Raw genomic sequence first — 26,428 nt, 5'->3', positions numbered from 1 at the left:
GGTGTGGGCAGGGGTCGGTCGGTGATCCGGAGTGGATGGTGTTCATCGTGCGGGTTGTGTCTTCGGTGGTCACCGTGGTCCAGGTGCGAAGGGTGGCGGTGGGGGGCGTTGGTTCGACGGTTGGGTGCGCGGGTGGTGCGCCGAAGCTGTTGTGGATGTCGGCGATCTTGCGGTGGAAGAACGAGGCGAGGGAGTCGCAGAGGTCTTGTGACGGAGTGATGTCGTTGGTGCCGGTGCTGGGGTTGGAGAACTCTTTGACGATGGTGAAGAGTTCCTTGCTGTCGTGGGCGTTGTTGTCCAGTCGTTCCTTCAGGGATTTCTTCTTGGTGGTGCGGATGACCTGGTGGTGCTTGCGGGTAGCGTGTTTGAGGGCGATCATGTTGTTGGTGGTCCGGTCGAGGAGCCAGGCTTTCTCGAGGGTGCGGCAGGTCTTCTTGGAGTCCTTGAGTTCGTCGGTGAACCAGGATGCCTTCTTGCTTCTGGGTCTGCTGGGAGGGTTCTTTAGTGGCGCAAGGTCGTCGGCGCAGGCGGTCAGCCACTGTGTGAAGTTGCGGGCTGCTTCGTTGGGGTCCGTTGTGTTGGCGGGTGGGCTCTGGCTGAGGGAGGTGGTGAGCTGGTCCGCGGTGATCTTGCTCCAATTCCTGTGAGGTACCTGTTGCAGGTGGTGGTGGGTCGTGGTTCTTTTGAAGCTGAAGTGGACGCAGCTGTGGTCGGTCCAGTGGAGTCCGGTGGTGTGGCTGAAGGTGATATACTTGCTGGAAGAGACGAGGGTGCCTCTGAGGGTCGTCTTTGGGTCGGTGTGAATCTGGAAGTGGAGATATTCAGCTACGGCGAAGGAGTCGTTGGCGTCGGTCGTGATGCGGATGGTGTTCTTGTGGACGATGGCGATGCCTCCTCCGGTCTGGTTGGCGCGGGTTCTCCTGATGATCTTGTACCCGTCCGGGATGGCGATGGCGATGTCGGGTGTAGAGGAGGCGTTCATCCAGGTTTCCGTGAGGAAGGCGACGTCCGGTGATGTAGCGTCGAGGAGGTTCCAGAGTTCCACGGTGTGTCTGTGGACGGAGCGGGTGTTGAGCAGGATGCACTTGAGGTGGTTGCTGCTGGTGCTCGTCTTGGCGGGTGCGGGGCAGGTTCGGAGGCAGGTGAACTTGCAGGTGCAGCAGGTGAAGGGTCCGTGGGTGCGTCTCGGGGTGGCTCGGCAGCAGGCGTGGGACCGGCCGGCATTGAGTGCGTTGAGAGTGGCGGCGTCGTAGGTCAGTCGGGTTGTCTTGCATCGGCGGGGAGGGCCATGGGTCATGGCGCTGGGCGCTGTCCAAGCGCGGACGAGCGCAGACGGGCTTACCTTTGGCGCACCCTCGGCGCTCAATCGGTGCTCCCGCTGCGCGGTCGCTCAGGAGGCGTCATAAGTAAGGAGCCGGGAGGTCGGGTCAGCTGGGTGGCGGGAGCGGGGCGGCCAATGGGCAGGAGGGGGGCGGAGTCGGCGGAGGTCTGTGGCGGGAAGGAGGTCTGAGGGCGGCTCAGCGGCGGCTGGGTCGTCCGGCGGAAGGGAGCAGCACACAAGGAAGGGGGCGGGCAGCAGAAGGGGGAAAGGGGTCCACTGAAGGAAAAAAGGCAAAAACAGAAGGGAAAAACGAATGCAGCAGCAGAGGGGAAAAAGAATACATCGAGGCAACAACGAGGCAATAGAAGGGGGGAAAAGTTAGCAGAAGGCAATAACGAGGCAGCAGGAGGGGGGAAGAGTGAACAGGCGGCAGTCAGGCAGTCAGCTTGCAGGAGCAGCGGAGTGGGGGCGACCTCGCCTGGGGCAGGCTCAGCGGTCGCCCCCAGAGATGACCATTCACGACACCAGGCCTACTTTTAGTGCTACAGCAAAGAACATTCGCAGCTCTCTCCCCTCGCGGACTCCTCCACTGTAAACGAAACACTTTGCACCAGACATAGAAGGTAACTGCTTAGATGGACTAACCTTGTCCTTGTATCCGAACCGCGCTCCATCGCGGTCAGCCTGAACTTGCGAATTTCCTACAGTCTAGCCAACAACTTGAAAGGCACTTTGAACTTTTAGGGGCTATTTTTACTTGAATCTTTAAAATTGAATAGCTCTAGTTCTACTGACTCCATTTTTGTCATTCTGGTATCATTTGTTTTTTACTTTACTTCAACAACCCAATTTCTTACACGGTGGATTACCAAGAGGATTCCTATACCTTGCTGGAAGAAAGGCAGTACACAAATTATATCGGACCATAGTAGGATATTTGTGAAGATTTCCTAAAGTACTTGGAAAACCCTGAGAGAAAAAAAAAGAGCAGAAGAAAGGGGACTTGGAAGAATACAGTTTGGATACTAGTTTAACTGGGATAAAACATGTCATCAAGTTGCTTTTTACACTCCTGCACCCAATCCAACTAGGTTGAGTGTGCATGAAAACGTATTTTACATTAAAAAATAGTAAATATATGCTTGCTAATGCCATAATGTGATGAAATGGCCACAAGCTACATATGTTCTTGGAACTATTAGTCCAGACACTGCTTTTTGTAAATACTTTTCTGTGTATGTTGAAAACAATAGTCGGAACTTCTTCCTCCAGGACAGTACCTTTTGAGTGTGCAAATATGTAGACTTCAAGTGTTAATGCTGCAGTTGTCCTGAGGAGGTTAGGGAAGCTTGCACTGCTGCTGTTCTACCTGTCCGGATTGTAAATCAAATATATCAGATGTCAATCGTGCTCTTTTGACAAGCCCTATTGAAAAAAGAAAACACAAAAACTATGATTTCCAAATAACAGCAGAACCAAGAGGTCATTCGGGACTAATGATGAAAATCAAAGCCAACAGTTTCTCTTACATGAAAGATTATCTTGTACTACCCATCTCCAGCAGTTCAACTGAGACCCTGCTCTTTCATAATTGTTTCTTCACTAAAAATATCACAGAACGGCTCATTTTACCAAGCACACTTTGTACACCTAATCGCACAATACTAGAGCAAAGTCATGACGTTGCTGTTGGGATAACTATAACGTCAGTAAAATGTACATAAAACCAAAGAAACAATGTCTCCTTACCTTTACATTAGAATAGAAAGATTGCAAAAGTGGCATTTAACTAATGTGCATATGTTGTATGGTATATGCTACTTACCCTGTAAGCATCTGTTCGTGGCATGAAGTGCTGTAGACTCACATGCTCTGCATACTCCTGCCATCTAGCGTTCGGTCCGGAGTTGTGAACATTTTTCTTTGAAGAAGTCTTTTGAGGCACGAGGTCGAGTGACTCCTCCTCTCAGTGGTAGTGCACATGGGCATCAACTCCCTTATAAGAATATTTTCCCACAGGTAGGTGAGAAAGGAGTGTAAAGTATGTATATTTAATACGATGACCAAACCTAAATGTATAAATAGTAAAATAGAGGACTCTAATCGGTGGAATTGGTTGCATAACGCTTTATCATCTAAATCCACAGATAACCCCAAACTGTTTCAGCACCTTTAACAATCAATTGAAAATCATCTCATGGAACGCTGCCGGGATACACAGTAGTCCAGAGAAATTCGAGTTTCTATTTTCGTTGGGTGCAAATGTGATCTGCATTCAAGAAACTTGGTGTATTAATAGAATTGATGTTAGAAAGGATTACTTCGTGTTGGAGGTCCCGGCGGTTGTTTCTAAGAAAGGGCATGCTAAGGGGGGTATCGCGTGCATGCTATCAAATAAATGGAACTGGAAATTCTCCCAGTATACTGACCCAAGTACCCTTTTCCAAGCCATAACTATAGCCAATCTTCCCACCCCCTCAAAGATGGTGTCTGTTATAATTATTAATGTTTATATCCCTCCTGCAGAGGGTTTTAACGATGTGTTGAAGCAGGTTTTCCAATATATTGGCCAGGTTAAAAAAATATCACCTTCTTCAGAAGTTATACTTGTGGGTGATTTAAATTGTAAAATATCTAACTCTAGTATGAACCTTTTTAGAAATAAAGCCAAAGAAGAGGCGCATTTCATTCCTCAATCCCTTTTTCCTGACAAAATAATAACTAATAAAAGAGGGAAGATTCTGTTGGAGGAACTTTCGGCAGTCGAGGGGCTTATCTTAAATGGGAGATTCCCCTCTGACGTTCCTGCAAAATTTACGCATAAATCTCACAGTAAGCCCTCTATAATTGATTATGCGATCTCGGACTTTAACATGTTTCCGCGTATCCTGGATTTGATGATAGTCCCCACGACATTGAGTGATCATAATATAATACTCCTGACTATCTCCCTAAAACCTCCTAGTACGGCTTCATGGGCGATTAATAGTAAAGATACAGCCTTTCATGCATCCTCTGGTAGATGTTTTTGGAACCCATCTTTAATTTCTGGGGTGCATTCTATTCTATGTAAAACCATAGCAGACCTGAATGCTTGGTATGGCTCGGAAATTGCTAGTTTTGAAAACTTTATGCGGAACATCATCTTGGATGTAAAAAAGGTTAGATGTCCCCCGAAGCGGGTATACATGCCCAGTGCCTTGTGCACACTGAATAAAGAAATAAATAAATTAGTCCGGGCCCAATTCTTAAGTAGATCTGGGGAACGGGGAAAAGAACTTTTGAGGTTAAAAAGAAAGAGAGTTAGACTAAAAGCGAAATTAAAAAAGGAAAAGGAAGATTTGGTTTGGATCAATCTAAGGGAAGCAGTAGCGCATGGTAAGATCCGCAAATTTTGGTCCATAATCGGGATGGGATGTGGCAATAGATTAACTCCTTGCCCAATCCCTATTACCGAAGATGTTTGGTCTGCCTATATTTGGGATCTCTATGGGGGGTATGGTACTTTAGTGGATACTAGCCTCCCTGATTCATTCTCCGATGGAGAAATTAAGTATCCATCGGAGGAAACAATAGCTGCGGCCATAAAGAACATGCGCTCGTCTGGTGCAATGGGGCCGGACGAACTCCCCATGACGGTCCTGAAGCAGGAGCCCTCCCTCTGGAGTAAAATACTTTATCCTCTATTTAAATCCTGTTTTGATTCGAAGAAGGTACCAGCATCCTGGAGGGGTAGTATCTTGGTCCCTATCTTTAAGAAGGGCGCAAGGGATATCCCTAGCAATTATCGTCTGATTGCTCTCCTCGACTCAGTCGGTAAGATCTTTGCGAAGTGTCTTTTAAATCTACTTTCGGACTGGGTGGATGAGAATAATATTTTACCACGCGAACAAACGGGATTCCGTAGGGAGCACGGCACTCTAGACAATCTGACCACCCTCCATGTGATATTGGACAAGTATACGCAGGTGAGAGGGGGAGTTGTGTATGCAGCTTTTATTGATTTCTCCACAGCGTTCGATAGAGTGGATCGCAGAACGCTGTGGAGAAAATTATCAACTCTTGGAGTACCCCCATACTTGTTGGAACTTGTTCGCACATTACATACGGAAACCTGGTGTAGGGTGTTGCAGGGGGGAGAAAGGGGTCTTTCCGACCGTATCCCTTCTCTAAACGGCCTGAAACAGGGTTGCCTTTTGGCGCCTCTGCTATTCTCCCTATATACGCAGGATTTACCTGCAGCCGTATCGGTCTGTGAGGGCATTGCCCCAGTGATAGGGGGGGCCTCCATTTCCTGCCTGATGTATGCCGACGACATTCTTGTTTTGGATTTAACACCTAAAGGTTTAGCAAATAGGTTGCAAGCACTCCATGCCTTTGCAGTTTCCCACTCTATGAGGATTAATATATCTAAAAGTAAAATTATGTGCATAGGGGGGAAAAAGTTGTGCCGGTCGGAAAATTTTGGGTGGACTATTGGCGGTCAGAAGCTGGAGGTAGTCAAAACTTACACCTTCTTGGGAAAAATTATTGCGGCCAACCTGAGCGAGAGGCCTCATATTGATCAATGTTCTCGAAAAGCCCTCGCACATGGTAAAGGCATAAATTCACTATACGTAGCGACCGGTAAAAGACATTTTTCTTGTATGCTTGAGGTTTATAGGGCTAAGATCCCCGCTACCCTTCTTTATGGTATTGAACTCGTTGAGTTAAAACTCTGGGATTTCTGCCACAAAACTGAAGGGAAACTCTTAAGATCCTTGGCTTCATTAAACACCAATTGCTCTTTGGCAGCTTGCAGACTTGAGTGTGGGCTAAGGAGCAGTTGGGTGCAGGGATTATGTGCCCTGGTACGTTGGGTGGCCTCACTTGCCAGAGCAGAACCGGGGACGATGAGAGCTCTACTTAAAAGCGAATTATTAGGCAACTTTAAAGAGTTTTCACAACTTGTAAAGAATTTCAGAAAAGCGGTGACTCTTCTGAAACTAGATGAAAGTACTTTGTTCCGGCACTCTCGAGCGCAACTAAAACTCCTGTTAAAACAGGCATCTTGGGAACTAGGCTTTCAATTAGATAAGAATGAAATACAAAGAAAAGGGGGTTGTGATCTTCTTCTGAACTCATATGTTGCCAAGAAAGCCCAAGCCTACGTTTTATGGAATATACCTCATGGCATTAGAAGGTTGTGGTTCCTCATTCGTCATGACCTATTACCATTAAATGTACTTCTATCCAAATGGTATGGAACATCTAAAATGTGCAATTTTTGTAACCTAAGTATACAGGATCGTATGCATGTTTTGTTGATTTGCCCGGTACTCCGCACTTTGCGCCTCAAATGGCTAAAACCAATTTGCATCCGCTTGGGTATATCCAATGTAAATATCTTCCTACAATCTTTATACTCGCCCTTAAATGAAATGTTCTGCTTCTACATTTTTAAATTTTTTAAAGGATTTTTAGATATTTATTAATATGTTATCTAATTTAACTTGTGTCAGCTTTTTGTGGTACTCTTGTTGATGGATGATTCATGGACTTGTATAACATATGTTTATGGAATATTATGTCTGATTTTGTAGTTATCCTTGAACATGTTGTATGTGTTTTTTTTTCTCTTATGTGGCCCTCTATGAGAGCCAAAACATAAATAAATAAACTTTGAAACTTTATAAATAGTAAAAACAAATAAATGTATCCAAGTGCAATGGCCACAAATGTCCAGGGATGAGGGTGGGCACATGCGGATCTACAGCACTTCATGCCAAGAACAGATGCTTACAAGGTAACATATGACGTTCAATGTCATGTGTCAATCAATTAATCAATCAATCAATCAATCACAGCATTTGTATAGCGCGCTACTCACCCGGGCGGGTCTCAAGGCGCTGGGGGTAGGGGTCCTTTACTGCTCGAAAAGCCAGGTCTTGAGTTGCTTCCTGAAGGCGAGATGGTCCTGGGTTCGCTGAAGGTGGGTGGGGAGGGAGTTCCATGACTTGGCTGCCAGGTAGGAGAAGGATCTTCCTCCGGCGTTGGCTCTGCGGATGCGCGGAACGGTGGCGAGGTTGGTCGATCGTAGCAGGCGGGTGGGCGTGTAGAAGGTCAAGTCGGTTGTTGAGGTACTTGGGGCCCAGGTCGTGTAGAGCTTTGTGTGCGTGGGTGAGGAGTCTGAACGTGATCCTCTTGCTGACGGGGAGCCAGTGCAGGTCTCTCAGGTGGTCGGAGATGTGGCTGCGTCGGGGATGTCCAGGATGAGACGTGCGGAGGCGTTTTGGATGCGTTGGAGTCTTTTCTGAAGTTTAGCTGTGGTTCCGGCGTAGAGGGTGTTTCCGTAGTCTAGGCGGCTGGTGACGAGTGCCTGGGTGACCGTCTTCCTGGTATCGGTGGGGATCCATCGGAAGATCTTGCGGAGCATGCGCAGGGTATTGAAGCATGATGATGTTACGGCGTTGACTTGTCTGGTCATCGAGAGGGAGGAGTCCAGGATGAAGCCCAGGTTGCGTGCGTGGTCCGTTGGCTTGGGAGTGGTGCCCAGGGCGGGGGGCCACCAGGAGTCGTCCCAGGCGGTGGGTGATGATCCCAGGATGAGGACTTCCGTCTTGTCTGAGTTCAGTTTCAGGCGGCTGTTCTTCATCCAGTCGGCAACATCTTTCATCCCTTCGTGTAGGCTGGTTCTCGCGGTGGCGACGTCGTTGGTGAGGGAGAGGATCAGCTGGGTGTCGTCGGAGTAGGAGATGATGTTGAGGTTGTGTTGGCGTGCGATGGATGCGAGGGGGCTCATGTAGATGTTGAAGAGAGTGGGGCTGAGTGATGATCCTTGTGGTACGCCGCAGATTTTTTCGGTGGCCTCTGATCTGAACGGGGAGAGGCGGACCCTCTGGGTTCTTCCGGCGAGAAACGAGATGATCCATTCCAGTGCCTTCTCTTGGATTCCGGTGTTGCTGAGGCGCTGCACTAGGGTGCGGTGGCAGACGGTGTTGAATGCTGCGGAGAGGTCCAGGAGGATGAGGGCCGCCGTTTCCCCGTTGTCGAGCAGGGATCTGATGTCGTCTGTGGCTTCACATCTTAGTTCTGTAATCACGGTCTCACAATTTTCCGTGTCGGAACCTGGTCCACAAAGTAATACTAAATAACAAATGATGTCAGTATAAATTAAACACAGACAACCATGTCAATTTTGGTGCACTTTTTTTTGGCAAGTGTGGATCCTAGGTCGGAAAAGTATCGTCGACGTTTCGACTCGACTTATGGTCAGCCGGTAAGTCACACCTGAACCGTGCGAGTCTTCCTCAGGACAAGTGGTAGGGCAACCAAGGGTTAAAGATGACCCCACGAGAGCAAGGCCGAAACCAGTGCATCTTCGGATCAGCCAAGTAGGGATAACTCCTTATTTAAGAAAGTGATTCAATCATCCATCAACATGTCGTCCAGTCTTATATGTAGAAATTACTTCCAAATAGACGTAGTGGAAAGCCTCAATCCCTGTCCCCAATGATCGTGGAACTTAAAATCGATACTTTAATCGATATTTAGTATTACTTTGTGGACCAGGTTCCGACACGGAAAATTGTGAGACCGTGATTACAGAACTAAAATGTGAATATCTTTATCCTATTACTTTGAATTCTTTTCTTTTCCTTACTCACCGTACACACTCTTGATCACTTCTTTTGTGCACACCTTTTTGAGCAATCTTTTTACTTTATAAAGCAAAAATACTTTTGTATATCATCATCCACTTGTGTAGAAACAAACTAAAGATTGTACTCTGAATTGCTGTTGTAGTGGTATATATATAATTTTTGACTATGTTAAATAATTGATTTGGAGCGGATCCTGTTGGAACGCCCAGGAACATTCTTATTGTATGAATATACACTGATTGAATCAGGCTGAAAAGAATTAGGTTCTGGACCATTGTTTTTTCTTACTGCTTTACATATGTCAGCTATGGGAATATTTCCTAAAAAGGTAATGTTTGCTCACTTTTTGTAGGGAGAGTGTGCTCTGGGAGGAACATTTAAATGTCGTTTGGCCTTAGAACAGCAAGTCGGAATGCATATTACTATCTATCTGACTATGCCTGCTTTGGATACAAGGTTGCCTTTGTGTCGTGACAAAAAAGCAACAAGTTGCTTAGACTTCTGAAAGTTTTAGATCCATCAATGTAGAAAATAAGCACTCTTTGACATCGAATGAATAAAAAGCTCTTTCTGCAACAGAATCAGGTTGATGGAAGAAAACTGGCAATTCAATGGATTGATTAATGTGAAATTGTGAGACTACTCTAGGTAGGAATGTAGAGTTGGTTGTAAGAACCATCTTATCTTTATGTATTTGGAAGAATCGTTCTTCTAAGGTTAATGCCTGGCGCTCACTAACACATCTTAGTGAAGTTATGGTGACAAAAAAAAGCATACCTTCATGATAGGAATTGCCCACTTGTCTGATGTGAGGTATTGCCATGCGGGAAGGTCATTGGGAATCCTGCCCCCAACATGTGATCTTAGGGGGGAAGGATAGGGTAGTCACTGTTTGGTAGTGGGTGTTGCTCCACGGGGAGGCACTCTTACCTCTACCTCTGGTGTGGTTTACTCTATAGGATCCACGTTAGCAGCCCCTAGAGTATGAGCTCTGACCTTGCTGTTTTTGTTGAGAGGTAAAGCCACGGAAGCAGTGGATTTTTTTAGGGCTCAACAGTATCCTGAGCGACAAAAAAAACCACAGGTAGCAGGTGTCTGAAGTGCCCCCATAGCTTTGCCGTCTGAGTATCTTTATTTTTTCTAATGTGGAATCCATCTGAGGGTCACACAGATGCTCCTTATTAAAGGGCATGTTTAAGACAGCTTGCTGAACTTCAGGCTTAAACCCTGAGATTCAAAGCCAAGCATGTCGCAGAAGTAAAATATCAGTATCTACTCCCCTGGCTGCAGTGTCTGGAGCATCTAATGCACACCGTATGGTAGTGTTAGTGATACATTTATCTTCAAACACTAAATGTTGACCACGTTTTTGTGTTCCTCTGGAAGATACTGAAATAGATCTTCCATTTTGTCCCAGTGGGCGCAGTCATAGCATTCTAGTAGAGCGTCAGATGGTGCAGGTTTGTATTTCTTCTGTATCCTTTGTGTGACAACCCTAGCCCTAAGGTCTTTAAATATGTCCTCAGTATGCCTAAGCATACCTTTTAACATGGGGAGGTACTGAGCCGCCCTATGTGTGGTGGAACGCATGTCAAAGAGGAAGTCATCCACTGTAGGCACTTTATAAAGCTAGAAATTGTGAAAAATAGCAGCCCTTGCTATAAGCTCATGGTAAGAGTCAGCATCTTCAGGAAGAGAAGGGCGTGCAGGATAAATATCAGGATCCGTGTCAGCAGGGGGATCCGGGTCATAGTTGTCCCCGGGGGTCATCTCACTGTGGCTCCCCATTCCCACCAGTGTCTGACTATGGAGACCCTTGTGGTGAGTTATCTAGTGGCTCTCATGGTGGTGCAGGAGAGTGTGGAAGTGGTGGGGGTGGAGTCGGTATGGGAGGTGGAAGAGATGGAGTACTAGTGGTTTTGTTCATAGTTTTCCTTTTAGGAGGAACTGGCATGTCTAAAGCTTCTTCGAAAGTAAGCTTTCTTTTAGATGGTGGAGGAAAGAAAGGCGTAGCCAGAGTAGGTCCAGTATGCGCCTGGATATGAATCATCTTCTGGTGCGTGTCCAGTTTCTCCTGTAACTTGCGAAGGATTGGGACCACCAATGTGTATGAACCGAGCTTAGAGGTCTGCTTCACCTGCTTCGACTCCAAAGCTTTCAGCATGGAAGTAGACTGTGCACTCAGTGCTGAGGTGGAAGATTGCGGCTGATGGTTCAGTACCGAAGATCAACTCGATGCCAGTTGATGAGCTCAGTCAGGGAAGCAGAAGTAGTTGGCTTTGACTTCTCATGTAGTTTTGCTGTTGATCCTGAAGGTGGGGCATCTGTAGCGTTTTTTCTGTGCTGACCATGGCTAGATAGCAGTGGTGGACTAGCTGTGCCAAATATTCTTGGTACGATGATGCTGGTGGACAGGAGCAGAGGCAGTGTACTCATAGGTTGTTGAGTTGGAGTAATGTTTTCTACCTCAAAGTCATCTTCAAGCTCGGAGCCCGAACTTTCATTGACATAAAAGGCCCTCTCCTCTTGGATTAATGGTTGATCCTGCGCATGCTCCTCACCAAAGATGTTGGGAGTGTCGTTGGTGGTTCTGTAGGACATCTCAAGGCAACAAGCTCTCCGAGCCCAAAGGGTCTTTTTGGAGCGGAAGGAATTGCAGGCGTCGCAGACCACTTTGTTGGACTTGGGAGACAAGCACAAGTTACACACCGAGTGCTGGTCTGTGTGAAAGTACTTCGCATGGCAACGCAGACAAAACTGAAAGGGCGTGCATTCCATTACAAGTGAAGCATTTTCGCGGACACTAGCAACAAGGGAAAAGGGAGGCCCCGAAGGGCAACGCCCCAATAGGGCCTTCTGTCAAACGGAGTCGAACCAGCGAAGTTTTTAATGAAAATCGCAAAAGGAAAAGCACAAGCAACAACAATTCTGTCGAAGTCAGTGAAAAGAACCAGAGAATCTAACCAAAAAGGAGTCGAAACATGGAGCATAGGCACACACGTCAGAACCAGATGGCAGAGAAAACCCCATCCAACAATCAAGTCGATACCCATGCGCATTACCACTAAGAGGAGGAGTCACTTGACCTTGTGATTTAAAAGACTTCTTTGAAAAAGTCTGAACCGGACACTAGATGGCAGGAGTATGCAGAGCATTGTATCTACAGCCACACATGCCATTGAACACATATATACACACACATCACATATGAATACATTTAATCTAAATAACAAGCAAGCAAAACCAATGTAACGTCTTGTTTAGTAATAGCATTGTCAAATGCGTCTTCATTTTTTAGGATTTAAACAATATTAAATTCAGTAAAATAATGCAACATTTAAAAAAATATATATTTTAAAAACTTCACAAATCCTTAATTATTTTGCTACCTCGTGTGCAGCAGCATAACATTTCATTTACAGCAGTGGCATGATGAAGGATGGCAAGGAACTGCGATTAGAATGCAGTAATTAAGGGGACTTTTGTTTTATTTAAATGTAGCGTTTAGAGATGATAGGTTTTAGGTTAATTTAAATGATTACATTGATGTGCGAGTCTATAAGAATGATTTTTCTGTCATTAAGGCCAAAATTGTTCCTATAACTCACCAAGTATAATACTTGCACGCTAGAACGAAAACAAACTGTTCTATTCGAGCTATATGCATTGGCGTTTTTGTTGTATTACATTTATTTGCAAGTATATTTTTGCCACATTTAGTTGGTGCCATTTTTTCCTCTTAATATTTTTGTAACATATTTGCAATAAAATCATTTTAAAAATTAACCATTGGACCGGAGATAGTTTTTGCTTCAGCCTTAGCGGTTTCCTACAAACGATATGCATGTAAATTCTATGTCAGGACTGGAGGTGAGGATTATGCCTTCTCTCTTCGCTTTATTCCATACAGCAGCCAACGAGGAGAAACAAGACTACTTTTCCCCATGAACCACTGGGTAAAAAGTAGTCAACAAAAACAACCAATTACAACAAAGCAAATGTCTCTGTGACCAATAAGGGCGCAGCAGTCCCAACATAGTCTGCTCTCAGTGTCCCCTTGTCCTCTTTCTCCGCTGCTGCGCAGCCGAGATGACTGCTCTCTTATCTTCACATTGATTGTTGTTAAACTGGTTATTTCCTTAGCATTTATTGTTAGGCTGTTTCTAGCCCCTCTGCGCGCTTGTATAATTGATTGATATGCTGTTATCGCCTGCTGCGCTATTCAAGCTTGTCATTTCACCTTAGCGTGTGTATTTTACATTTCAGCTCTGTGTGTGTTGTTGTCGCCTGCTGGGCTATTCCCGCTTGCCATTTCACCTTAGTTGTGTGTATTTTTTGCCGCTTTGCTGGGACGGCAGTAGTTACTTGGTGTTTCGCCACTTTTGCGGGTCTTTTGTTTCTCCGTCTCCGTCTTTGCATCTCCGTCAGGGGCCGCGGGAGCGTTCTCTCCTAAGCGGTCGTCTAGTGGCTTGTGGCCCTCCTGCCGGCAGGGGGCGTGGATGGCCTTCCTTACGGGTGCGCACTCATTCCCTGAAGGGTTTGTGGGGGCTCCCGCAGCGAGCGCTGGCTTGAGGCAGAACGCCTAGTTGGTGTAAGCTGCGCGACTGTTACTTAGGCTGTTTGCGGTCTGCGTCTACGCTCCATGACACTCAACGGAGTCCTGTATTGTGAATTCGCTCATGAGAGCGTCCTTTTCAGCGTGTTAACGCATGTGGGCACTGGGCCCAGGCCAGCTTGTGGGTTGTAATTTTTTGGACCAAATATCAGTTTTTTCACCAGACTCAGTACGCCCAAAAGGTTTTCCACCCCATATCTAGAGCTTGGCTCTTCTAATTTTTGGCCGACACCCAGCCCTGTTTCGCTGTTTTTCACGGCAGCACGGTCTCACACCCAGACTTGCTCTATACTCATCCTAGTTTGTGCATTCCCTACCTACTCTGCGGCATGGAGTATGGCTATGAGGATGAAGAGTATCAGGGAGGTGACAACGGCCTGTCTGACCTCCAGCGGGACGATGAGTTCTATGACGCTGTTGACCAGTCCATCTACAGAGCGGTGGGGCAGGCCATGCGCAGAAGATTGATCCGTCCCTGGCACGCCTTACTACTTTCCCTGTGGCCCCTATACCACAAGGGTCGGTCCCAGCACCGCAAGTGCCGCTTCCGGATAGCAATCCCCCCCCCCCCCCCACTCCCCCTCTCCCCCCGGCCAAGCGCCCACGGGCGACTGGGATAGATGCGGACGCGTTTGAGCATCTTAAGAAGGCCTTTTTGGCCTCTCAGCCGCCTCCTAACGTTCCTGTATTGGCCTCCCAGGACACATCGGGCCCCGACGGCGGGTCCTTCCCAACCCATTCCTACTACCCCTCCGCCTGCTTCGGATAGGTTTGACCCAGATCAAATCATACATCCACGTTCGTCTGAATGGGCCCCCGCAGTTAAAGTTGCAGAGTATGTGGCGTTACGCATCCGCAAGCCTCTGGACAAAGACGCGCGTAATGGCCTCAGGGCGGAGTGTCCCCACCCCTCTCTGGACGACAAGGTTGTGCAAACCCCAGACATTGATCCTAGAATAGCAACATTTTTACAGACATTTATCCGTGACCCCAAGAAAGGGATCGACAGGTCATGGAGGGCCTTTCAAGATAAGCTCCTGGACGTCCTAAGCCCATTAACGAAGATTCTGGATATGGCCGAGGAGGCTAAAACTTAAGGCTCGCTCATCTCTCCTGATTGTCTTTCTGGTTGGGCTCAGCAAGCCATTGTTTTCTTAGGTAACGCAAACTGTGCATTATCCACCAAGCGCAGTCACTCGTTACTGATTAAAGTGGATCCCAAGTTAGGGGACTTGGCGGAATCCGAGGCAGGCCCTGTTGCTCAGGGGGGTCTCTTTGGTGACCCTTTCATAAAAGAGTTTGTCAACACCTTTACGTCTTTGGATAGGGCTCAGTCCACAATAAAGAAAGTTTTTTCCCCGGGTTTTCAGAGGGGCCGGTCGAGGTAGGGGCTGCTCGGCCTGCCGTGGTTCCAACCAACAAACAAGAGGTCAAGGCTCCTCCAGAGGTCAATACCAGGACCAAGGTCGATTTGGAAATGTTTCCACCACCAGTGGTCGCCGGGGAAAAGGGCAAGGATACCGTGCAGCAGCGGCCTCTTCATCTGGCGAGTGTACTTCCTTCTTCCCTCTTAAAAATCAGGGGGGGCGGCTGGCGAATTATTCCCAGGCATGGGCTTCTGTCACGGGGGATCAGTGGGTGCTCCAGACTGTCCGGGGATTCCAAATAGAGTATCTGAATGCCCCGTATCAGCAAACCAGACCCCACCCCATAGTTTTTTCCCAACAGGATTCCATTCTGGTAGACGGGGAGGTCTCAGCTCTTCTGGATAAAGGTGCTATAGTGCCTACTTCTCTACACCCCCCCGGGCTTTGTCAGCAATCTTATTTATTTATTTATTTATTTATAGAACTTATAGAGCGCACTATCGCCGTTGCAGGCATCCTGGCGCTGGAGCTCCAAAGACATGAAACAGAGGGACAGCAAAAAACAGCCAACTCAAACCCTAGGGAACAGCCAAGTTTTCACGGATTTTCTAAACGGGAGAAGTTTATCCAGTTGCCTAATCTCCCAAGGTAGACTGTTCCACAGTTTGGCCGCAGCCACCCCAAAATATCTTCCCCCTGCCCTGACTTTTTTAAATCTAGGGACTCTCACCAGGCGTGCTGACAAGGAGCACAGCCACGTCCGCATAATTAATCGTATTGATCTTATAGAACTTAATCAGGGAGTTCAACGGTTTTAAATAAAGACTAAACAAAATAGGGCTAATAGCCGAGCCCTGAGGAACACCATGTGGTACTGGAAAAAATGCAGATTAAAAGGGGGGAGGGCCACAGCCTGCTGTCTGTCTTCAAGAAAGGAGCAGAACCATCGCAGGGCACAGCCCCTCACCCCGGCCTCCTGCAATATGCACAGGAGGATCTCATGGTTTACCGTATCAAATGCGGCAGACAGGTCAAGCAAAATCAAAGCGGTTGCCTGACTCCTGTCTGCACGCATTTGAAGCTCATCCATGGCCGTTACCAAGGCCGTCTCAGTCCCATGGGCAGGGGGAAAGCCGAATTGCAAATCCTCCAGCAGCTGGTGTTGCTCCAAATGTTTGGACAATAGAGTACTAACCCTACGCTCAACAATCTTTGCGGGGAAAGGAAGCAACGAAATTGGCCTATAATTCTTAGAGCACTCTGGGTCCAGCGAAGGTTTTTTCAACAGCGGGGATATCAAAGCTTGTTTCCAACGAGTGGGCACAATACCGCTGGTCAGAGACTGATTGCAGATCAGGCGGAGAGCAGGGAACAATTCCACCTCAAACTCCTTCCAGATCTTATGCGGGACCGGGTCCAAAGGTGAGCCGGAAGAGATGTCGCACGCAATCTGTTTCTGCTGGACAAACAGGATAGGAGCAAACGCCCGGTCATCAACCTGAGCGAATTCAACAAGTGGCTCGTCTACAGCCACTTCAAGATGGAGGGTATTCACCTCCTTTGAGACGTTCTTCGTCCAGCGGACTGCATGTTTCGCCTGGACTTGAAGGATGCTTATTTGGTGGTTCCCTTCTTTCCCCCCCATCGGCGTTTCCTTCCGTTTCTTTGGCGCGGTCAACCGAACAAGTTCGGCTCACTTCCTTTCGGCCTGTCGTCCGCCCCTTGGTGTTTTGCCAAGGTTCTCAAGCCAGTGGTAGAATGGTTCCGCGAGCGGGGAGTTCGGATGATTGTCTACCTCGACGATCTCCTCCTCACAGATGCGTGCCCCAGGCAGCTTCTGCGTCATCTTCAGATGGCGGTGAGTCTTCTTCAGAATCTGGGTTTTGTGATAAACAAGCCTTCCCCTTCTCAGTGCATCAATTAAGATCGGTTAGGAGATTCCTTTTCCGTAGGATGTGCGCACTTTTTCTAGGAACTAATTTTGTTCCTTATCACTTCTTTCGTTGACATTAATTAAGAATAATCCCAAAATAAATCCAAGTCTTATGATTGATACTTCACATTTTGTTTATTCACAGTTTTGTTCTTCTTCGGAAAAGGAATCTCCTAACCGATCTTAATTGAATTACTGTAAGGCATCGTGACTAGGTGCAACAGATGTAGCGGCACAAAACGAACTTTGTTAAAAAAACACTAATAATCGAGTGCACAGAGAATCTATTTTGGACCGTCTCAGTGTATCACATTTCTTGGCTTCGAGATAGACACAAAGTCCTCCACTCTCAGCCCCCTGTCTTGGAAGGTTTCTCAGAAGCCTCGCGAGGATAGTAGGCTTGCTGTCAGCCTCTATTCAGGCGATTTTCCCGGGGCCCCTACATTATCGGGCGCTGCAGCGCCCCAAAGCCCAGCATCTCTTATTCTCACAAGGTGTCTCTTTCTGTGGACGCCCGGGAAGAGATTCACTGGTGGCTTCAGCACATGGAGGCCTGGAACGGCCAGGCTATTTTCGGATCCACTCCTGATTTAGTCATAGAATCAGACGCTAGCACTCAGGGTTGGGGGGGCCAGGTGCGGCAATTTTTCTACCGGAGGATTGAGGCCTCCGGACGAGCGCAGGTTACATATCAACTGTCTGGAGCTCATGGCGGGCTCTTTTGCGGTTCGTTGTTGGACGAGAGATTCCATTTATTCTTCAGTCCTGTTGAAAATAGACAACATTTCCGCAGTCCGTTACATCAATCACCTGGGTGGAACGCGGTCCAAGGCCCTTTCCGACCTCACGGCCAGTTTTTGGCAGTACTGCCTAGATCACCAGGTTTCTGCGACAGCGGAATACCTTCCGCGGATGGACAACCAGGTGGCAGACTTTCAGTTGCCTCATTTCGCGGACTCCAGTTTGTGGAAACTCAACCCAACAGTTTTTCATTCACTAGCTGAGCTTTGGGGTCCTTTTTCAGTAGACTCCCGGCTGGACTTCCAGGTCCCCCGGTTCTTCAGGTGGAGGCCAGCCCCCTTCGCGGAAGCAACGGATGCGTTCCTGCAGGATTGAAGTCGGGAGGACGGTTATGCGTTCCCTCCCTTTGCAATGATCACTCGGGTAACAGCCTAGGTGCAGAGGCAGGAGGCGGACATTGTTTTCCTGTCCCCTCTTTGGAGGTCTCAAGTCTGGTTTCCGGTTCTTCTGGAACTTTCTTGGGATTCTCCAATCCTACTACCCTACTTTCCGACTCTCCTGGTCAATCCCAACAGCGTGGCTCATCCTCTAGTTCTGCTGAACTCCTTGCAACTCATGGTGTGGAGGATTACCAGCAACGCTGGGAAATCCCTGGCCGTTCCGCAAAGGCTGGCGAGCTTATGTCGCGAGCATGGGCAGACTGCACAGTCAAGCGCTACAGCTTGAGGCCATTGGTCTCGGTGTGTGCGAAGGGGTGTCAATCCCGTGGGAGCTGATGTAGTTTACAGCCTGAATTTTTTGGCCCATTTAGCGGACAAAGGTTTGGCTTACAGATCCATCAATTCCTTTCATTCTGCTATCTCTGCGGGCCACTTGTCCCTGGACGGTTCTCCTGTTGGCGAGAATCCCCTGGTTTGCAAGCTTCTTCGGGGCATCTGATTGTCCTTACCCCTGGAATCTCGTTATTCGGCGCTCTGGGACGTGAATCAGGTCCTCAACTTGTTCCTCTCCTGGCAACTAAACAGGTTTTTGTCACCAAAAAAGCTTTCGGCTAAGCTGGCAACGCTTTTGTGCCTTATTTCGCGTCGACACGTGTCGGACGTCAGGGCGTTGGACATTACGTCCAGGATGTTCTCCCCCTCTGGAGTTACTTTTACTCTCCACAGGCGTACTAAATGTAATACCAGAACCATTTCTTACCTGGAGTTTCCAGATGCTCCTAAGTTGTGTGTGGTAAGAAGTTTGAAGGCTTATGAGGAGATAACGGAGGAGTTCAGACCTCCTGGTGAGCAGCAATTACTCATTGCGCTCAGGAAACCCTTTAAAGCGGTATCCTCTCCAACCATAGCCCGGTGGGTCAGTTGGGTCATGCAGGAAGCGGGCATTAGTCTAAAGGACTTTGGCGCCCACTCAGGTCGAGGGGCGATGGCCTCAAAAGCTTTTGGCTTGGGCGCACGCCTAGAAGATATCCTAAACGCAGCTGATTGGTCTTCCGACTCCACCTTCAAGAGGTTCTATTTTAAGCCTGTGCTAGACATGGCTCACCTCGTGGTGAGCAAGCTTTGAACTAGCATAATCCTCGCCTCCAGTCCTGACATAGAATGAAAAATGTCCTAGCTATCGTAACGGAAAGTTTTAATTCTATTAAGGACTCGGAGGCGAGGATTATCCTGCCCTAGGGATTGCTAGATGATTTCCCGCCCGCATGGAAGTAAGTAAGATGTTTTGCTTCTTGGTGGGTTTTGTTAACACCATTGTCACTTATACTGTGTTGTTTGGCTGTTTTCATGGCCTGTTTCTCATGTACCATTTGCATTTGCATTTCTGCCTTATGATAGCATATGATATGTCATGGATGTTCTCAGTATCGGACATTCCTCTGCTGTTCCTCCTAGGTTCAGATGTGGGTAAACAAGACACTTGAAGTTGGATCTCCGGCTGACTGGGAGCTCAGAAAGAGGACAAGGGGACACTGAGAGCAGACTATGTTGGAACTGCTCCACCCTTATTGGTCACAGAGACATTTGCTTTGTTGTAATTGGTTGTTTTTGTCGACTACTTTTTTCCCGGTGGTTCATGGGAAAAGTAGTATTGTTTGTCTTCGTTGGCTGCTGTATGGAATAAAGCAAAAGGCATAATCCTCGCCTCAGAGTCCTTAATAGAATTGAAACTTTCCGTTACGATAGCTAGGATTTTTTTCATTTTGAATCCCACTGCAGACTGGTAAAAAAGCCCCCCCAAAAAACTTCTGCTACATTGGTAAAAATGTTGCATTTGAAAAAACGGCATTCATAAAAATGTATGCGTTTGCCCGCCATCGAAAACAGACACAGGAGAAAACAAACAATTTTCCAATTTTTGTTTTGCACTTTTTTGAGTAGTGGTAACTATTCACTAGGTTTGCTGTTTCTACTTATTTCTACAATTTGTGGAATAAACAGGTGGATATCCCATGGGTAGAACGGGAAAGCAATAGATTTTTGTTTTAACTGGACAATATTCAGAACTCAGCAAAGGGTTATTAGTGTAAGTCATTCAAGATTTTCAACAAGAAACATTTACGGATGTAGAAAAATAGTGAACAATCAAGGACAAAAAAAGAGACATGGGGCAAAAGCATTGGTCTGTGCTTTCATGTACTGACTGCAGACCTACAAAAGTAATAGATTGTTACTGCCATATTCTTCCGAATGAATCTACAGTGTGTGTAGGTTAACAAAACAAGCATTTACAATGCAATGGTCTCGGCATTATTAAAGGTAGAGCTATTGGCATTGCTCATGACTTTTTTTTTTCTAAATCCTAAATAAATCATTTACATTGCCAATAGCTTAATCATTAAATAAATGGCATTGTCATTTACAATGCCAATAGCTTTATCGCTCGCATATGCATGACCAATTGCATTTACCTCCACACAGAGCCACACACACACACAGAGCCACCCACACAGAGTCATTCACATAGAGCCACCAACACACACACACAGCCACCTACACAGAGCCACCCTCACACACAGAGCCACCTACACAGAGCCACCCTCACACGCACAGAGCCACCCACGCATAGAGCCACCTACAAAAAACGCTATCCACACAGAGCCCCACACACACACACACAGAGCCCCACACACACAGAGCCCCACACACACAGAGCCCCACACACACAGAGCCCCACACACACAGAGCCCCACACACACAGAGCCCCACACACACACACACAGCCCCCACACACACACACACAGCCCCCACACACACACACAGCCCCACACACACAGAGAGCCCCCACACACACACACACAGAGAGCCCCCCCACACACACAGAGAGCCCCCCCACACACAGAGAGAGCCCCCCACACACAGAGAGAGCCCCCCCACACACAGAGAGAGCCCCCCCACACACACAGAGAGCCCCCCCACACACACAGAGCCCCCCCACACACACACACAGAGTGCGACGCAGTCCTTGACCTAAAAAGGACACATAATTCAACCAGAGAGAATAGACCAAATCTCAACCATTCAGTCCTTAGAGACACCAAAAAAGTGAATTGTGGAATCAGAGGAGGCTGAACGTCTAAGAAGACTTTGCAGTGTCACAAACAGAGATCATAGTCATAAAAAATATACATCGATCCGCAGTCCTCATTAATGTTGAAAATATATACATTGGATTAAGAGGCTTAAAATTCTCTTCCGATTGCTGTTAATGTAAGCTTAAAGAGCAAAGCACATTTACACTGATTTTAAATCGACAGGTCCATTGCGATGCTGGGATTCCACCACAAGTGTGGAGTGCCCAAGAACCAACCCCTACATTGCATTCATGGCTAACTGCACAGAGAATGTGAACGGACAACTTATTTAAATGTCATTCTTTGAAGCTACTGGAGAGCAGATACAATATAAGGAGTATCAGGCATGGGCAACTAAGTAATTGATACAAAAAAAATGTAAATACCCCCAAAACAGTAAATGAAAAAACTATTTCCTTACCCAGAGATGATCCTAGTGCGTGGCCGCGTCGATGTTAATTTGACTACGGTCACGTGTCCAACCTTCAGCCTTTTCTGGAGTTTTTTAGCCAGCAGAGCTCGGCATTCTGGGACTCGTAGTTTAGAGTGCCCCCTTCATAAGCCTGGGCTCGAGTCTCAGCGCTTTAGTTCAGGACTGAGTGCTGGTGTGAGACCTGACAAGCGGCAGCACAGTGTGACTGACTGCTCTCCAGCCCTGAAAGCCTTGCACATAATACCGAAGGGGTCAGGGCCGGGTCACCGCCAGCTGTTCTCAGAGGCTCCAGGCCGCAGGAGCTCCAATGTTTAGAGGAAGGGATGCGGTCACTGATAAGAGTAAAACAACTCATTTCTAAGGCACAGATGAAGAGCATGAATAGTGCGACATAACGTGTGTTTTTATAGCGCTAAATACAGCACGCTTACCCTTTCTAAGCGCTCTAAATACCAGGTATTAATATTTCTTATGGCCCTCGAGATTCACAGCAAACCTATCAATCAAGAGAAACTATGATGGGGGGGAGTTTAAAATAGAGCAGAAAGGAGGCAGCAGGTGAAGAGTTAGTAGTGCGCCACAAACTATGGGGGCAGCAGAGAAGAGTGAACACGAGATTGAGGAGGAGGGAAGCGGAGAACAAAGAGCTGAGCAGAAACCGCTGTTGGGTCCGGGGGGGGGGGGGGGGGGGGGGGGGGATGGGGGATCAGTCGCGTGTGTGCCGAACTTGGCAAGATAAAGGGGGTGATGCCAGCAAGAAACCGGAAGCCCACATTGATGTAACAACACGAATGTGGGAGCAGGAAGGGAAGCGACTGCGCCGAGATTAGCCAAAGAGAAGTGAGAGCAGCCGGGATTGCCAGCATCTCGAGCCCAGAACGGAGGGAAGAGCAGCAGTAAGGGTGAGAGAGGAGGAAGAACCGAACCGGGACTTTTGAGGATTGCAGCAAGAAAAGAGGGGACTTGCAGATCACAGACCCCAAGAGAGACCAGACACTACCAACCAGATAACTCCACCTTGTCCCCAACTCCCTCACGCTCAGCATCCATTGCTGACGTACATTGCCCAAGGTGGAAACCCTTCTGAAAACACCAAACTGCATCAAGGATTGGAAAGACAACAGGTCTTTAATGTGATCAGTCGTCTAGAAGGGGGGCCCTACAGTTCGAGATCGACAGCATCAAGGCTCTGAGGTCGATCATGGATGGGACAGAGTTTTGGGGTGCACGACTGACAACAAAAAAAAAAAAAAAAAAAAAAAAGGATAGTTTAACTAAGTTACCTCACGCTGCTCTCCTGGTTTTACCGAGGAGTAAAATGGCGGCCGCAACTCTAAAAATTTCGGATTCGGGGGCGTGTTTTTGGCGTTCTGAGTGACGGATGACGTCACCGTCGAAAGAACGCAAAAAAACACGCCCCCTAATCCGAAAGAGACGGGGCTTTATTGGAGTGACTCCCTTCTCCTCCAATGGCTGGCCTCCGTTTAGGAAGCCAGCCAATGGAGGAGAATGGAGGAGAGAGGCGGGTTCCAAGCCCCCCAACTCCAAAACATAAAATCTTCGGGACTCCGCCCTCACTGCTTCGCCATCCAGAGAGTGGGCTACGATTTGAAACTGGTTGCAAAATACCACGAGAATACGGTCACCGGTAATGTGCAGGGCCAATAGAAACACTGGCCACAATAGGGTGGGCAAGGCCATCCGGATATGTCGTAATTGAGCCCTGGCCCTCAGAATATGGGGCCGAGAACAAGGGTCTGTGAACCACAAAGCATGGGCTCACAACCTTGTGCAGCAGGATAAAGCCCCAGTCATGGGCCTCATGAAACGCTGCCTGATGTCAAGAGCTGGACCCCACAGCAGCACATACGTGTGACATGAAGGTGTTTATGGTAAAGTGGCCACACCTGATAAACCCTTCTGGACCTAAACATCCCTGGGTGGGCCCAGAAGTGAGAAAACAGAGTCTACTGTCCATAGGGACTCATTTCTTTGAAAAATGTAGCAGCAACTTGTAGAAAGAGGGTCCTTGTGTAGAAATGATAGTTCTTGAATGACGGTTTAGTTTGGAAACCTTTATTGGTTACATAGGTGATATGTAGCACAAACCACAACCGTTCATCCTGGTATGCCCGCCGTAACTGCCAAACCAACAGAGCATCAGGGGTTCGAAAGAGAACTCCAGGATGAGTGACATAGCAAATACCAATAGCGCACGAGGGCAGGTGCGCGGAACTGACAAGTTGTCCTTAAAGAAACAAGGACAACTTGTGACTATAACATCACCCTCTTTTTTTTGACAAAAAAGGAAAAGAGCATTATTAGCAAGCAGTGCTAAAGTCAAATGTAACACAGAGCAGGCAAATGCAATGAAATGAGAACAGAAAAGATCAATGGAACAGAAGTTGCATATGAGAATAATAAAAGTTTATGAAAATGAAAAAAGAAAAGCAGGAAAGATAAAAACAAACAACTCATGCATCTTTCTCACAGAAGATAAGCACCCACTCCCTCACACAATTAAAATAAAACAACAACCTAAGTACAAACATAGTGTGAGCTGGCCAGGCTGACAAGAGTAAAGTACAGGGTTGAGGCAATACGTTGAAGGAGTGATAAGATGAAAAGAGTACAAGAAGCAATGAAAGAGTGGAGGACTGGCATGAACAGAACAAGCTAAATGAAGTAGTGTTAAGCAGTAGTAAGAAACATAGTTCAACAGAAACACTGTGAAGTAAAGTGTAGTGGAAATGAAGCTTTAAGTGACGAATCCACAAGAGAGTGGAACGGTCAATGAAATTGATGAATCCCCGGAGGGGTGGAACGGTCAAACTACCTGTAAATAGTAGAATACATTGTAAGTGATGAATCCACTGAGGGTGGAACGATCAAACTACTAGTGCACCATGAAACAATGTGTAAAATGCACAGATGAGGTGTAAAGTACATACGAAGTGTGTACATGGCACACTGAACAAAACAAAATGTGCGTGTGAAGTGTGAACATGGCACACTGAACAACACAAAATGTACATATGAAGTGTGAACATGGCACACTGAACAAAACAGAATGTACGTATGAAGTGTGAACATGGCACACTGAACAAAACAAAATGTACAAATGAAGTGTGAACATGGCACACTGAACACAACAAAATGTACATATGAAGTGTGAACATGGCACACTGAACAAAACAGAATGTACGTATGAAGTGTGAACACGGCACACTGAACAAAACAAAATGTACAAATGAAGTGTGAACATGGCACACTGAACACAACAAAATGTACAAATGAAGTGTGAACATGGCACACTGAACACAACAAAATGTACAAATGAAGTGTGAACATGGCACACTGAACACAACAAAATGTACATATGAAGTGTGAACATGGCACACTGAACAAAACAAAAGGTACATATGAAGTGTGGACATGGCACACTAAACGAAGCAAAATGTGTATGTGTCTATTTAGGTGTTTTGTACAAGCCAGACAGTAAGAAACATTATATGCATACTGTAAAACAGGATGTAAAAGCGTGTATATGTACGCCATAGACAAATAACATAACTGTAATATTTAATTAGGTGTGGCATATGGCATATAATGCCACACAGTATAATGTAACACCGTAGAATTACATCAATCCTAAACAGAAAAACTGGAGCATACAACTCATGTAATTACTTATTTCAAATATGAGCGTTAAGATATTCAGGAAATACCTGTCTTTAAATATAACTGCTAAAAATATCACTCCCATGGAAAATACCTAAATAAGATTGTGGTAAGGAATAAATCCACATGTACAATTAGGCTTTTTCAACAATAAAATTATAACGAATACATAGGGAAGAAGAAATACTGTCTCCAGAAAATAATAAATTAAAATAATTAAAGTGGGGGCGTGGCCAAGGTAGCCAACATGGCGGACGCAGCTTAGTGGAGCTACGTCCCGCCGTTCTGTAATCTGATTAATTATCCTGCTTCTCCCCCACCTGCCCGGGTCCCGACGAAGCGCCCTGCTGCGGAAGGGGGCTGGCGGGCCCAGGCTGAATTTTGGGCTCCGCCGGAGATCTGAAAGGCCGAGAACTGATAGTTGCAGCGGAGCGGCCTGGGCGGAGATAAGGCGCCGGGGACCTCGCATTTTGCGGTCCCCAGCAGCAACGGCCGACTAACGGCCAACGGTGAACGGCGGCAAGCGAGAGGCGGCGAGAAGAATTGTGCCGGAGGCCGCTGCACAGATAACGCTGTCTCTGCATCGTCAGCGTGAGACGCCGGAGTGCGCCCGGCGGCTGTGGTCGGGGAATCCGCCCCGAGACGCGACAGAGTAGCGGCCTGGACAACGAGGGACGGCCGGGGCCTGGAGTTTGGCGATCCCCCGAGGCGGTCCTTCCGCGCTGCGGCTGGCGGCGAACAGGAGCCTGGCAGAAGGTATGCGGCCCCGGAGACAGTGAGTAGGGGACCAGCTGTGCGGGGGAGTGGCAGGGCGGCCAGTGAGACTCTGGCGGTCATTTCGGACCGCGGCGGAAGCGCGAGGCAGTGGCAGTTTGGCCCCCCGGGCAGTTGGTTCGGCCGTCTTCCTTTCCCCCCCCTGACTCTGTGGGGCGTGTGAGACCCTCCGTGACAGACTGGGGGTCGGGGCTAGAGACCCCACCTTGGACCACCGGGATACATTCAGCATTGGGCCAGGGGCACCTCTCATTCGGCGGTTGCGCCGGACCGCGGCGCGGGCCTGAGAGGTCGCCCTGCCCACAGAGAACACGGCCTATGTTGAATATTTGAAAGGCTGGTCGGG

The 26,428-nt window shown here is 47.5% G+C and overlaps 1 protein-coding gene across 2 annotated transcripts in view; it reads right to left on the bottom strand.

Moving 5' to 3' along the window:
• The window catches only part of PIWIL2 (piwi like RNA-mediated gene silencing 2), a 1,947,029-nt gene that overhangs the window by 1,836,418 nt on the left and 84,183 nt on the right, over window positions 1–26,428 (bottom strand). Inside the window, exon 2 of one of the 2 annotated variants that reach the window (XM_078666379.1) lies at window positions 2,602–2,746. The exons of the other annotated variant lie outside the window; for it this stretch is intronic. The gene's annotated coding sequence lies outside the window, so the exon portion shown is untranslated. The remainder of the gene's footprint in view (window positions 1–2,601; window positions 2,747–26,428) is intronic. 2 annotated transcript variants of the gene reach the window in all.

This window comes from Lissotriton helveticus, chromosome 11 (genome assembly GCF_964261635.1).
Source record: "Lissotriton helveticus chromosome 11, aLisHel1.1, whole genome shotgun sequence".
Classification (NCBI taxonomy): domain Eukaryota; kingdom Metazoa; phylum Chordata; class Amphibia; order Caudata; family Salamandridae; genus Lissotriton; species Lissotriton helveticus.
Note: the sequence above shows the minus strand (reverse complement) of the source record. Positions and strands in the feature narration are given on the sequence as shown.